Genomic DNA, 11,968 nt, shown 5'->3' with positions numbered 1-11,968 from the left:
GGTATAGCACCACATAAGCTTGATAAATAAGACACACAAGGACACACACATATACACTAACAAAGGATATAAATGAAAGATATTCCAATGAAATAATTTCATTTTATTTTCATATTTTTGTCTTCCCTTGACAATGTGTCAGTCATCAGCTCAAATACTACCAAGTCATAATGTTCACTTTATGGAATATAAACCATGCAACAGGGACAAGGAAATTCTTATATAGACTTTAACGTAATGAGATTTTAGGACCTATGTCAGGTGGTTTATTTCCAGGGGAATGATGGAAATAATAAACATTAAAAACATAAAAAAAGTTTGCTTGAATATTTTACTCAACTTTAAAATTTCTGACAGTCCTACATTTGAGGAAATTACTTAAGGCTTTAAATTGATTACCATTAGTCCAAAAGAAAATATGAAGCTATTAAGTAAATAAAATGGTAATGTTTCTGCAGGTCCTTAACATACTAATACTAAAACTAAAAGTGAATGATTTATAGCAATTTGTGTTGTATGTGCACGCACACACTTGTGTCATGCTCTTTGCAATATATGTGACAGACAAATGTATGATAAAATCTTTGTGAATAAATAAAATATATTAACATGCACAATATTCACGAAGCTGTGATAGTCAAATTTATGGAGAGAGACTAGAGTTTGTGTTCTGATATATTTCAGGAAAAGCTTGACATTTTTTAATATACGTTTTCAATTTTAATTTTAAAATGTTAACGAGGATAAGTTGGGAGTTAGACTTTTAGTCCATTTTGGTTTTCAGAGTATGTACGTAATGGTTGTCGAAGCTTAAAAAAATCTGCTTGTTTTCAAGGGTATCTCAAACTACATTTTTTTTTTCTTTTTAACCTTAAGGCTCCTTGTAACAAACTGCATTTTCAAAGTCAAGCTCCCACAACTTGAAGATAAAAACAGACAAACAAAAATAATTGTCAGGTTTGATTGAAGGCAAATAGTTGCACTTCATATTACACTAATGTAGTGCCTGGATACATATGTTATTTTTTAAAATAATATACTGCTACTGATAGTTATGTGTCAGATTGATAAATGAGTTTTATAGGACTTCTCTGCCTTCCAGCATTTTACTTTGACTTGTTTTTATTTGGGATTTCTTTGCCAATCAATAATTTTCACTCTAGCATTTTAGTTTACACATTATCAAATAAAAAACTGAAGCCTTCTGGACATATATACTGCAAGGAATTACTACTATAGTCACATTTATGTTTTTAGAACTTAGAAGCAAATTTCTATTTAATATTTGAACTATGACCTCTTCATTGATAATGTGGCAAAGCTTTATATGAGCCAGGCCTATAAGAAATAATCATACCAGAAACATAGCTGTTTAGATGCTATTTTTCAAATCAACCACCTTGTTACATGATCTGTAAGTATCCTAGGAGATTTGATTTGTTATAACAATCAAAAAATGAAGAACAGGTTGCAAGGGCTATGTTTCATATGTTTATAAATACATATTTGCATAAAATTGTTATCTAGAAATTTTCCATTTCTTGGTATTAAATTGGTATAAAAGACATCTGCTAATTACATGTTCTTAAATCATTATTGACTAGGATTAACATCATATAAAATTTACCAGTAGTGTTTACATTGTGCAACAAAGAGCATTCAAATGAATATAAATTAAATAGATTGTCTCACTCTTAATTCAGTTGTTTAATAAAAATTGATTTGCATTGTCCTTTGGTCAGGTTTGATCACTAATTACAATATAATTGATTTTCCTGTGATTGACTTATTTAACTTATAAATTTACCTAGGATAAAGATGGACTGACATGTGAAAGAGAATATAAGAAAAACAATTATAAAATAAAGTTCAATATAAGATAATGGTTACTCTTAATTTCTCAAATGGAACAAAATCAAGAAAAATAAATTAAATGTCTAATGACATTAGAGTAAACCCTATCATACTATTGAAATAACACAATTCAGAATATTTTTAAATATCCATAACAAGATTAACTATACCTTTGAATGTAATTACTAAGAAATCTCAAAATGTATGTCTTGTAATGTTCAAGTGTCAATGACAGACTGAATTCTGTTTTGCTTTGTTTTGTGTTCCTATTCCAGTGTTTGTTCATGTATTCAACAATTATGCATTAAGCTCAGCCTGCATGTGAAATAGTATATCAGGGTTTCATTATAGAATTTTTGTAAAGAAAAGGAAATGCTACCTTATCATTAAAGTTTGCAAGTTTAATATGAATTGTAGGTACCAGAAATGAAACATGTTCCCTAACTTTCATTTAGAAGGTAACTAAAAAAGAATACAAAAAACCTGGTTTTAAATCATGTCTCCCAGTCTTAGAAAATATTTAAGTATTAAATAAAAGAATGAATGAATGGTGGATTTTGGTAGAGGAAGTGTGATATGAAATTGAATTTAAACACTGAATTCAAGGTGAGGGTAGAAGCAAACAGAAATACTATGTGTAGCTGAAATGAAACTTTTTTTTTAATGGCGTGCTGTCTGTTACGGGGTTTTGCATGATGAGGATATATTGGTATATGTTATTTATGAAAATATTTTTCTTTTAGTATTTGAAGTAGACTGGAAATTCACTAGCTTAGAACTGGAAACATCTTTTTTAAGTGAATACACCTGTATAATTATATCTCTAACAAGTGGATAAAAGCAAAATTGTTCTTGTTAATAGAGGTTTGGGCCTATATACCTACGTACTTTATCTCACCATTTATTCATGCAATCACATCTGGGTATCTGTAAAATAGGGGTAAATGTATTCTACTAAGACTGGCTGGCCAAGATAATTTAATGAGTTTCCTGTATTTGTAACTACTTTTCCATGTCAGCAAAAATATGACTGCATGAAAAAGGCTTCTTTCCTATTATGTCTTCACTTTTTTTTTTTTTTACTAACTACAATATTTAAAAAGAGAATAAGAATTAAACTTGATTGATATAAATGGAAAATTATATTTTCTACTCAATTAACGAAATCTAGAGTAACAATGTAATTTGACAAATATGCATGTGTTAAGTTACAATTGGACCCTCACAAATGCCCTATCAATGGAACATCTATTAGCACCAAACATATTGCACTTTGAGTGCATGAAATAAAATACACACATAATACACAATTCACTGTTGCATAAAGTGTCAAAACAGAGGTTTATATTTATATGACAGCTGGGAGTACCTTGAACTGCTAACTTTCAGATCTTAATTAGAAATGCAAAGAAGACTATTCATATCTTTTGTTATTTTGTAGCAACTTACTTCTACTATATTTAGCATAGAGAAAGGGCCCAGAGAGGCTGTACATTAAATTGAATGAGAGACAAATAAATGTGCACAAAAATAAGAATGGCTGCCAAATAATGCATCTCTATAACATGTTTACACCTCAAAACCAGTAACATAAATATGAGTTCTGCAAATAATAATCTAACAAATTAAAACAGAAAAAACTGTTTTAATTAATAAACTATTCTAACATGCAAATGCTAATAAGCACTTTTAAAAAGTATTGAATAAATTTGATGAATAAAATTTGGGGGGGATGTACTACACAGTTTGGTTTATTTATTCACTTATTTTTTTTTAATTTCAGAATATTATGGGGCTACAAACATTTTGGTTACATATAATGCCTTTGCCTCATCCAAGCCAGAGTTACAAGTGTGCCTGTCCCCCATACAGTATGCTCTGCACCAATTAGTTGTGAGTTTACCCACCCTGATGACTCCCCTCCCACCCTTCCAGCACCTGATGAATATTACTACCATGTGTTAACCAAAAACAGGAGGTCCAGAGCTCGGGAGGACTTATTAGTTCTGCCAAAGGAGAAGCACAGAGTCCGGAGGAGCCCAAATGGGTCATGCCGGTACCTGACACTGAGTTCAGGCTACTCCTTCGGCAACCTGATTCTTCTCTGAGCCCCATGTTGGGCACCAATCATGTCAACGGAAAAGAAGAAAAACACTGTGAAATAATTTTAAAGAGATTTATTCTGAGCCAAATTTGAGGACCATGACCCAGAGCCATGCCCAAGAAGTCTTGAGCAAGTGGGCTCACTGTGGTTGGGTTACGGTTTGGTTTTACACACTTCAGGGAGACAGGGATTACAGGTAAAGTCATAAATCAATATGTGGAAGGCATGCATTGGTTTGGCCTGAAAAGTGGGCCAGATAGAAGCAGGAGCTTACAGGTTATAGGTGAGTTTAAAGATTCTTTGACTTGTAATTGGCTAAAGACATGAAGCTTTGTCTAAAGGCTTGGAATGTCTTTAGATAAGGAGGTCTGTTATCAGAGACAAGCCACTAGACATAGATTTGTTGTATAAATTGATGAACTGCAGGTTTGTCTTGCATATCTTTAGGCCTGGTAATGGGTTACAAAGGATATCTCCAAGAAGGGAGGGGAGCATGATGAAGCATGTCTGACCTCCCTCCTCCTTCTCGTGGCAGGCAATTTAGTTTTAGCATATCCCCTTGGCTAAGACGGGGGTCCATTCAGTCATCCAGTAGTTGGGGGGGCCCTACAATTTTATTTTAGTTCACACATGTGAGCACCTTAGTGTTGATTAGTTAGTACCAATTTGAGGGTGAGTACATGTGGTGCTTGTTTTTCCATTCATGTGCTATTTCATTTAGTAAATGGGCTCCAGCTCTATGTATACCATGGACTTCTACTCAGCTGTGATTTACTTTTTATGGCAAGTAAATTACAAGACCTTCGCTTACAAGATTTCCAGAACTATCTGGCCAAACATTCAAATTTGTATTAGAATTTAAATGGAGACATTTTATCAATAATTTCTGTCTCAGTTTGTTCTGTGTTGCTATAAGGGAATATATATGGTTGGGTAATTTATGAAGAAAAAGCGGTTCATTTATCTCAAGGTTCTGCAGTCTGGGATGTGGAATGGGCACAAGTATGTGCTTGGCTGTGGGTGAAAGCCACATGCTAGGTAAGAACATCGCAGAGAAGTCCAAAGGGGACGTGGACTGTATGAAGAGCAAAACCCAAGGAGCATCTTGGCTTTATAACAACTCACTCAGACAGGAATTAATCCATTCCCTTGAGAACTAATCCACTCTTGCCAGAGCAAGAACTCACTCATTACTGGGAAAAGGGCATCAAGCCATTCATGAGGGATCTACCCCCATGATTAAACACCTCCCACTAAGCCCCAACTTCTAACATCACCACAATGGGGATCAAATTTTAATGTAAATTTTTTTTTGGGGGGGGCAAACTCAAATCACACCCGAAACACTGCAATTGCTTATCACAAAATGCATGCAAGTTTAGCAGTACTCTGCTGTACTGACAGGTACATGTGTCTTATTAAATTTTAAAAGCTAAAAATTAAGTAAGTTTTCTCTAGTAAAGTTGAAATCAGCTATGATCAATTTCTACAAGAAAAAATACAAAAGAGATGACTAAGTCAAGTGAGTATAAGAATCTCCAATGTAATAATATTATAATATTATATTCTAGCTTTCTGTGCTAGACATTTGGATAGACTAAATGTGAAGAAATAGCCAAACAGTGCTTGGATTCACAAAATATTTTTCCCCTGAGAGTAACGTACAAGGAATTGCCTTTATTTAATAATGTAAGGAAGAGACTAGCAAATAAAACTACCAGCCATAAAGTACATACTCCCATGGAAATAATACATATTCAGATTTTATTTTAGATTTATCAAGTGCATTTCTATTTAAATTTGAGATAATGACATATCACAACATATGTATGTACATATATACATATATACATGAAGGAGAAAACCAAAGAATCTCTGACTTAATTGAGATTTCTTGAAATTTAAATATAAACAAAATTGTTTAGAAGTGTGGCAAAAATAACTGCATTTTTGCATAGTAAAATATTGTGGTAAAAATAACTGCATAGATTGCAAATGTTGATCCATGTTCTTGTAGATGAAGTTATCTATTACTGTCTTAATCTTCAATCTTAAGTTTTATAGGTAATAAAAATATCAAATCTTTATAGCTTAGGAACATAGTAGATTGGAGTGAGTCTAAAGGAATATACACAAATGTAATCATTTGTTATGGCCTTTAAAATATCCTATTTTCCACTTACCTCCTTAGCATTTTAAAAACCAACATTGTGTCCATTAACATCTTATAAAGTCTAACTTGTTAACAGATAATTCCCTGGAAGATGTAGTACATAAATCAAATATCAGAGTAAAGGGATAGTTGACCCTGAAAGTAATAAAATTGAGCAGCCTTCTGCTCACTAAAACCCTGGAACATTCCATTATTTCTATTACAAGTGAAACTGCTAATCCACAGCAGAGTTGAAATGCCAAGTAAAGTACTAGAAAGTTGTTTCCAGAAATTTTTCTAGAGGCCAAATCTCATAGTTAGAGAGGTAGTAAAAAGTAGTAAATTTTCCTCACATAAATATGAAGCTTGAATGTAAGCAGCACCACGTAGGAAGTGGCGTTTCTCCCATAGACTGAAGTATATACCACTCTCTGAGTTACAAACATAGCACACACTTTCTTCTCTCAATATCTCATAATCTATGGGGCAATCCTGAATTGAAACATCCTGTTGACACAGGTAGGGACATTAATTCAGAATCTGACCTTTAAGTGCTTAATCAAGAGTGCTTTAGGTTACAAAACCATGTATAGCTATACCTGTGCCAGGAAAAAAAAAAAGGGCTCAATTTTGGCAATTTTCTTAGGCTTATAAGTAAGCGTTATCCTTTGTAATTTGCCATATATGAACTGTAGGACACATTCTTCATCCAGAGTGCTGCAGTTCCCACTGGCAGCTTGTGTGAATAAATGAAAAATCCAGTGAGCCCTACATAATGAATTTGGTCACATACAACTCTTGTTCCCTGATGAATAACTGTACAAGAGGTGATAACAGTAGAGACTAAACTGGATTAGAGTCATATGTGTATGCAAATATTGAATGGATTTTAGATCTTGGTTATATTCCTGTGAAATAGCCAAAGAGTCAATGATGATGGAATTGAATATTGGACAGATTATCACTGTAATGATTTAGGTTCAAAGCAATAAATAATTCAGTTGTTATGATAGCAAGTGTAATCTTGGTTATAAGAGCAGGCCCAACATCTATATGTTAGAGTTGGGCCAACATATCAGAGCTAAAAATACCATCAAATTTAGGCGTGGCTCTGAGCCACCTAAACATCAAGGTGCACACACATGCCTCTGAATTTTTCTAAGTTGGAAAAAAAATGTAGCAAATACCAGCTATGAATAATGAATATATCCCCAATGCTAGGGATATAGGCAAATCATCTATAATATCAACTATGCATTATAGAATAATATGAAGAAAAAAGTATTAGAAAATGAGTTTTACAAAACATTCTATTATCACTAATTAAATTTCAAAAAGACACTGAAAAAGGCTTGAAGATATATTTTCTTTTAATTATGAGATTTTTAGAGCTCAAAATTTAGACAAAAATCCAGTAATTTTCCAGAGTTTGCCAACCATTTTCAGTAGTTAAAGAATAAGAATTTTTAGATTCACATAAGTTATAGCCCCTAGGAAAGTTCCTCTTAGAAAACATGTAACTAGAATATTTTCTTTAATTGCATGCTGTTATGCCCCTAAATGTCTTTTGTGTTGCTCTCCTTCTCAGACATTGAGAAGTACAGAAACCATCAGAATTCTATTTGAAGTCTGACATCAGTTTGAGTCATGGCTTCTATTTTACTTTCTTGCCACAAAATCTCTGAATATAACAGCAAAATCACAGTGAATATGATTGAAGGAATATTTATAGAACGGGAAATTAGTGAAGAAAATATTCATGTAAATTTCAATAGCAATGGAATAAATGTGGGGGTCAAAAATTATTTAGGAATCATAAATGTACTTTTTCCCCATACACTTGTCAGTTTGTCCTTCAATGATCTCCCCATCATCATTATCATCACCAAGTCCAGGAATTGAAGAGGAGAGTAGTCCTTATATTAAGCAGCTTTTATTAGTGAGGAAGATAAGCCTAATAACTTGTTACCAACATCACTTTTAATAGTGTCCTTTACAGGATAAAGTGAGGCAAATTATGCTTTCCTCTTTTATCAACAATGAGTTAACATGAATAACTGCTTAGTAGCACAAACATGCCACTAAAAGTATGGTGAATAGGGAAAGAATCTAGCATGTACCTGTGCTGGAAATTATTGTTCTTTTGAAAATGTTCAAATTAAAAAAAAAAAAAATCTACGAAATCTTCAGTAATAAAATTGTTACAATATTCATCTCAACTATATATTCTTTCTTGTATTGCTCTAATTCAATCTACACTGTTGATATAATGTCCATGATGGATTACTGACTTTAACTCCCAAACACTTAGCATTTTATTTAAATATGTATTCTATACATATCTGCTTTGACAAGAGACATTTTATTAAAACCTGTAGTCCTTTTCTCTTAAAGTACATCTCTCACCTGTTGTTATGTAAGATCTATCTATTTTTTTGTTATTGGTCTGATTCATTCATAATAAATAAGTAAAAATGACCTAAACATGAAAATACCTAGAAAAACCTAGATCCTTCGGTGGTTAAGGGAAAAAAAAACAAAAAAACATGACAGCATTCCTAGTACTCACAAAGGAAAGATGTGTCTCTCAGATGTTAAACAAAAGATGAAATAATGTGAAATGTTTGGGGGATGGGTATGCTTGAAGCTCTTACTGGAGGGGGGAGGGGGGCATGGGCAATATAAGTAACCTTAACACTTGTACCCCCATAATACGCTAAAATTTAAAAAAAAGATGAAATAAAGTGTGTGTAGCAACCTGATTGCTTTCAAAAGATACCAAAGCCTTAAAAACATGTGCAATTGTTATATTATGTAAATAAAAAATATGACGTGTATGTCGCGTGACCTTGAAAAGCATCCTGGATTATTTAGATGAAAATAATTGTTCATGAGTAAAACCAAGAACAATTAATATTAGATTAGTTTGTTTTGTGATTTATCCTCACTAATATCTTCAATGTATAATTATAAAATTCATTAATAATTAACATTGCTGATCTGCTCTAAATACAAATGTCTGTATTCAGTGTTGGGTTGCAAATTGCCTTGAATTTGAGATGCCTCAAGGACATATAATAGAGAAAATATTAATGTGTCCCATTTGTCTGTAAACTGAATTGTATTTATTGAATATTCTAGCATAGAAAGTCCATGGGGCTTATTATATAATTCACAACAATGAATTAAAATGTTTCAATATTTACAAATAATTAAAAGTGTTCTTGGTAAGAAAAACCCTTTAATAAAAAACATTTGTCAATTGGAAAAATAATATTAATAGAACAAAGTTATCAAATATTTTTATTTACAAATGGAATTTGCTCATGGTTATTACACATTCTGTATAAATCTATCATGTTCTTTTCTGACTTATCTTCATCTGTTTAGATAAACTTTGCTTCCTTGCCATGTGTTGTTTGCACTGTCTTTAATGATTTACTGGTTACAAATTAGATTCACATAAGTTATAGCAACTAGGAAAGTTCCTCTTAGAAAACATGTAACTAGAATTTTTTCTTCTCACTGGAGAGAAGAATCTTTTAGAAAACATGTATCTTTAATTTGGATCATTTTTATTATTGCAATAAAAGCATTAGATGCACTACTCCATATAAAATTAAGCATGAAAAATTAGAATTAAGAAAGGAACAAAAGACAAGATATAAGAGTTAGAACTTATATAAAATAAGAGATGGTTATTTTCTATTCATTTATTTTTTATATTTTTAATTGACCAGTAGATGGAAGATTATTTATAAATCATGCTAATGTCTTGAAATCTCACTCTGGCATTTGCTAATATCACGAATTGGTGATTTGGGTAGAAGAAAGTATACACATCTTGAAACATGCCTCAGATTAAAGAAAGAATCTGAATATACTATATATGCGGGTTTTGCTTAAGTAGTCCATTATGTTTTAAAATAGAGTACTGGATGATTAAAGTAATAAAACTAAACTTTTATAATCCCAAGTATCAGAAGTAATTTTGGTTCTTGTGCATATATGAAAAGGGGTTTAGGTGATTTTACCAGTATCCTAGGAATGGAATTAAGTTATTTAACCTTATTTATTTCTTTAATAACCACGTTATTTTGCATACCCAGGTTGGAAATGATAGCACTCAAAGAATCCAATCTGTTTGTAAAAATCATATTATATATATTATATGTATATACACACATACATATATGCCTGCACTTCAGCACTCAAGGGATTATTCCCTATAAAGTAGAATAAATAATATTGAAAGTTTGGTATTAACATTTGTAATTACAAATTTCCAAATACTCTCTATTATAAGAAATTTCATCCAACTTTTAATATTTTAATGTGTTATTAAGTTTTATATTCTTTACATGGAAAACTTTCAGTCAACAATCTGCATAGTAACCTACCTCTTTATTCATTTCATAAATTGATATCCCTATCTAACCAGTTACTCAAGTAAAAATAAAAACCTATTATTGAGTCATTTTTATATTGCCAAATTCATACCTCCAAATCTTATCTCTTTTCTGAATTCTGAACCATGTTGTCTAATTAAAACTTATGCAGTGGTGGAGTGTTCTATGCTTGGTTCAGTATGGTAGCCAGTAGTCTCACGTGCCTCTTTAGCACTTCAATCCCTTGGTTGAAGTGTAAATGACTGGTGTACACAAGAAACTAAAGTTTTAATATTATGAAATTTAAGTTAATTTAAATTTAAATAGCCTCATGTGGTTAGTGGTGACCATATTGGACAATGCAGTTCTAGACCTATATAACCAAGTGCCAAATTTATATCTTCCCTTGGCTGTGCTATCATAATCTCAAATGTAATTTCCACTGAACTCAGGGCTCTTGATTTTTCAGGTTCACTCTCCAAATTTGCCACTCACTTTGCCATATAAAATTATCCATTGCTACTTTTTATTTGCTTATTCTACGCTGCTAAAACTTGAAAGCACTTTTTTTTTTTAATTATTTTATGCTCTGTATGGTTTTTTGGTCTGTTTCCTCCTTACAAGACAAGAAACAGAAGAAATGGATCTCATCCATCTTTATTAACACTCTATTCACAGTGCTTAGAATAGTGTTATCATATAGTAATCACTCAGTATTTCTTGAATGAATGAATGAATGAATGAATACATGAATAAAGTATTATAAAAATGAGACTCAGAGTATGAGAACCATAGGCAAGTGCTGAGAATAAGGTAAGAAGTTAGTAGCTAAATATTAAAAGTATTGGATTTGTACAATATGAGTAATCTGTCCTTAGGTAGAGGATTAATTAAACTTCAGCTACCTCTTAAGAGATGACAACAATATATACTTTATAAAGTTATTTCAGTACTGGAAAACTATGTAGCTGTGTATGGCATTTAGTGAGTTAATGTTGGCCATTGTAAGACTAGTAATAATAGTAACTCTTGTTATTGTACTTTTAACTTTGATGTGGTGAGAATCTTTAGCTAAGAATCATACATTTTCTGGCATCTATATCTTTACCTGCTCCATGAAGCAGTTGGAAGTTTTGATTTTTGTTTTTAGAATTAGCAAACTCCATGATTCTGGATATGAATTCATTTTCTGGTGCATATTTCAAATGAATAAAAATTATCAAGCAGGTGAGAGGAGGGAAGAGGGGATGTATAGACTCACATCTAATGGATACAATGAACACTATGTGGGGTACAAAAGCAATTTATGTAACTAAACCATTTGTACCCCCATAATAATCTGAAATAAGAAAGAAAAAATGCTATAAACATATAATAAAATGCATACAGTTTTCTCCCCCTCTAGTAAGTAACTTTGATTACTAGTTTGGAAAATTGACATTTCTCTACCTCTTCAGTTTAAAATGCTTC

Source organism: Microcebus murinus, chromosome 26 (assembly GCF_040939455.1).
Source record: "Microcebus murinus isolate Inina chromosome 26, M.murinus_Inina_mat1.0, whole genome shotgun sequence".
NCBI classification, from domain to species: domain Eukaryota; kingdom Metazoa; phylum Chordata; class Mammalia; order Primates; family Cheirogaleidae; genus Microcebus; species Microcebus murinus.
Note: the sequence above shows the minus strand (reverse complement) of the source record.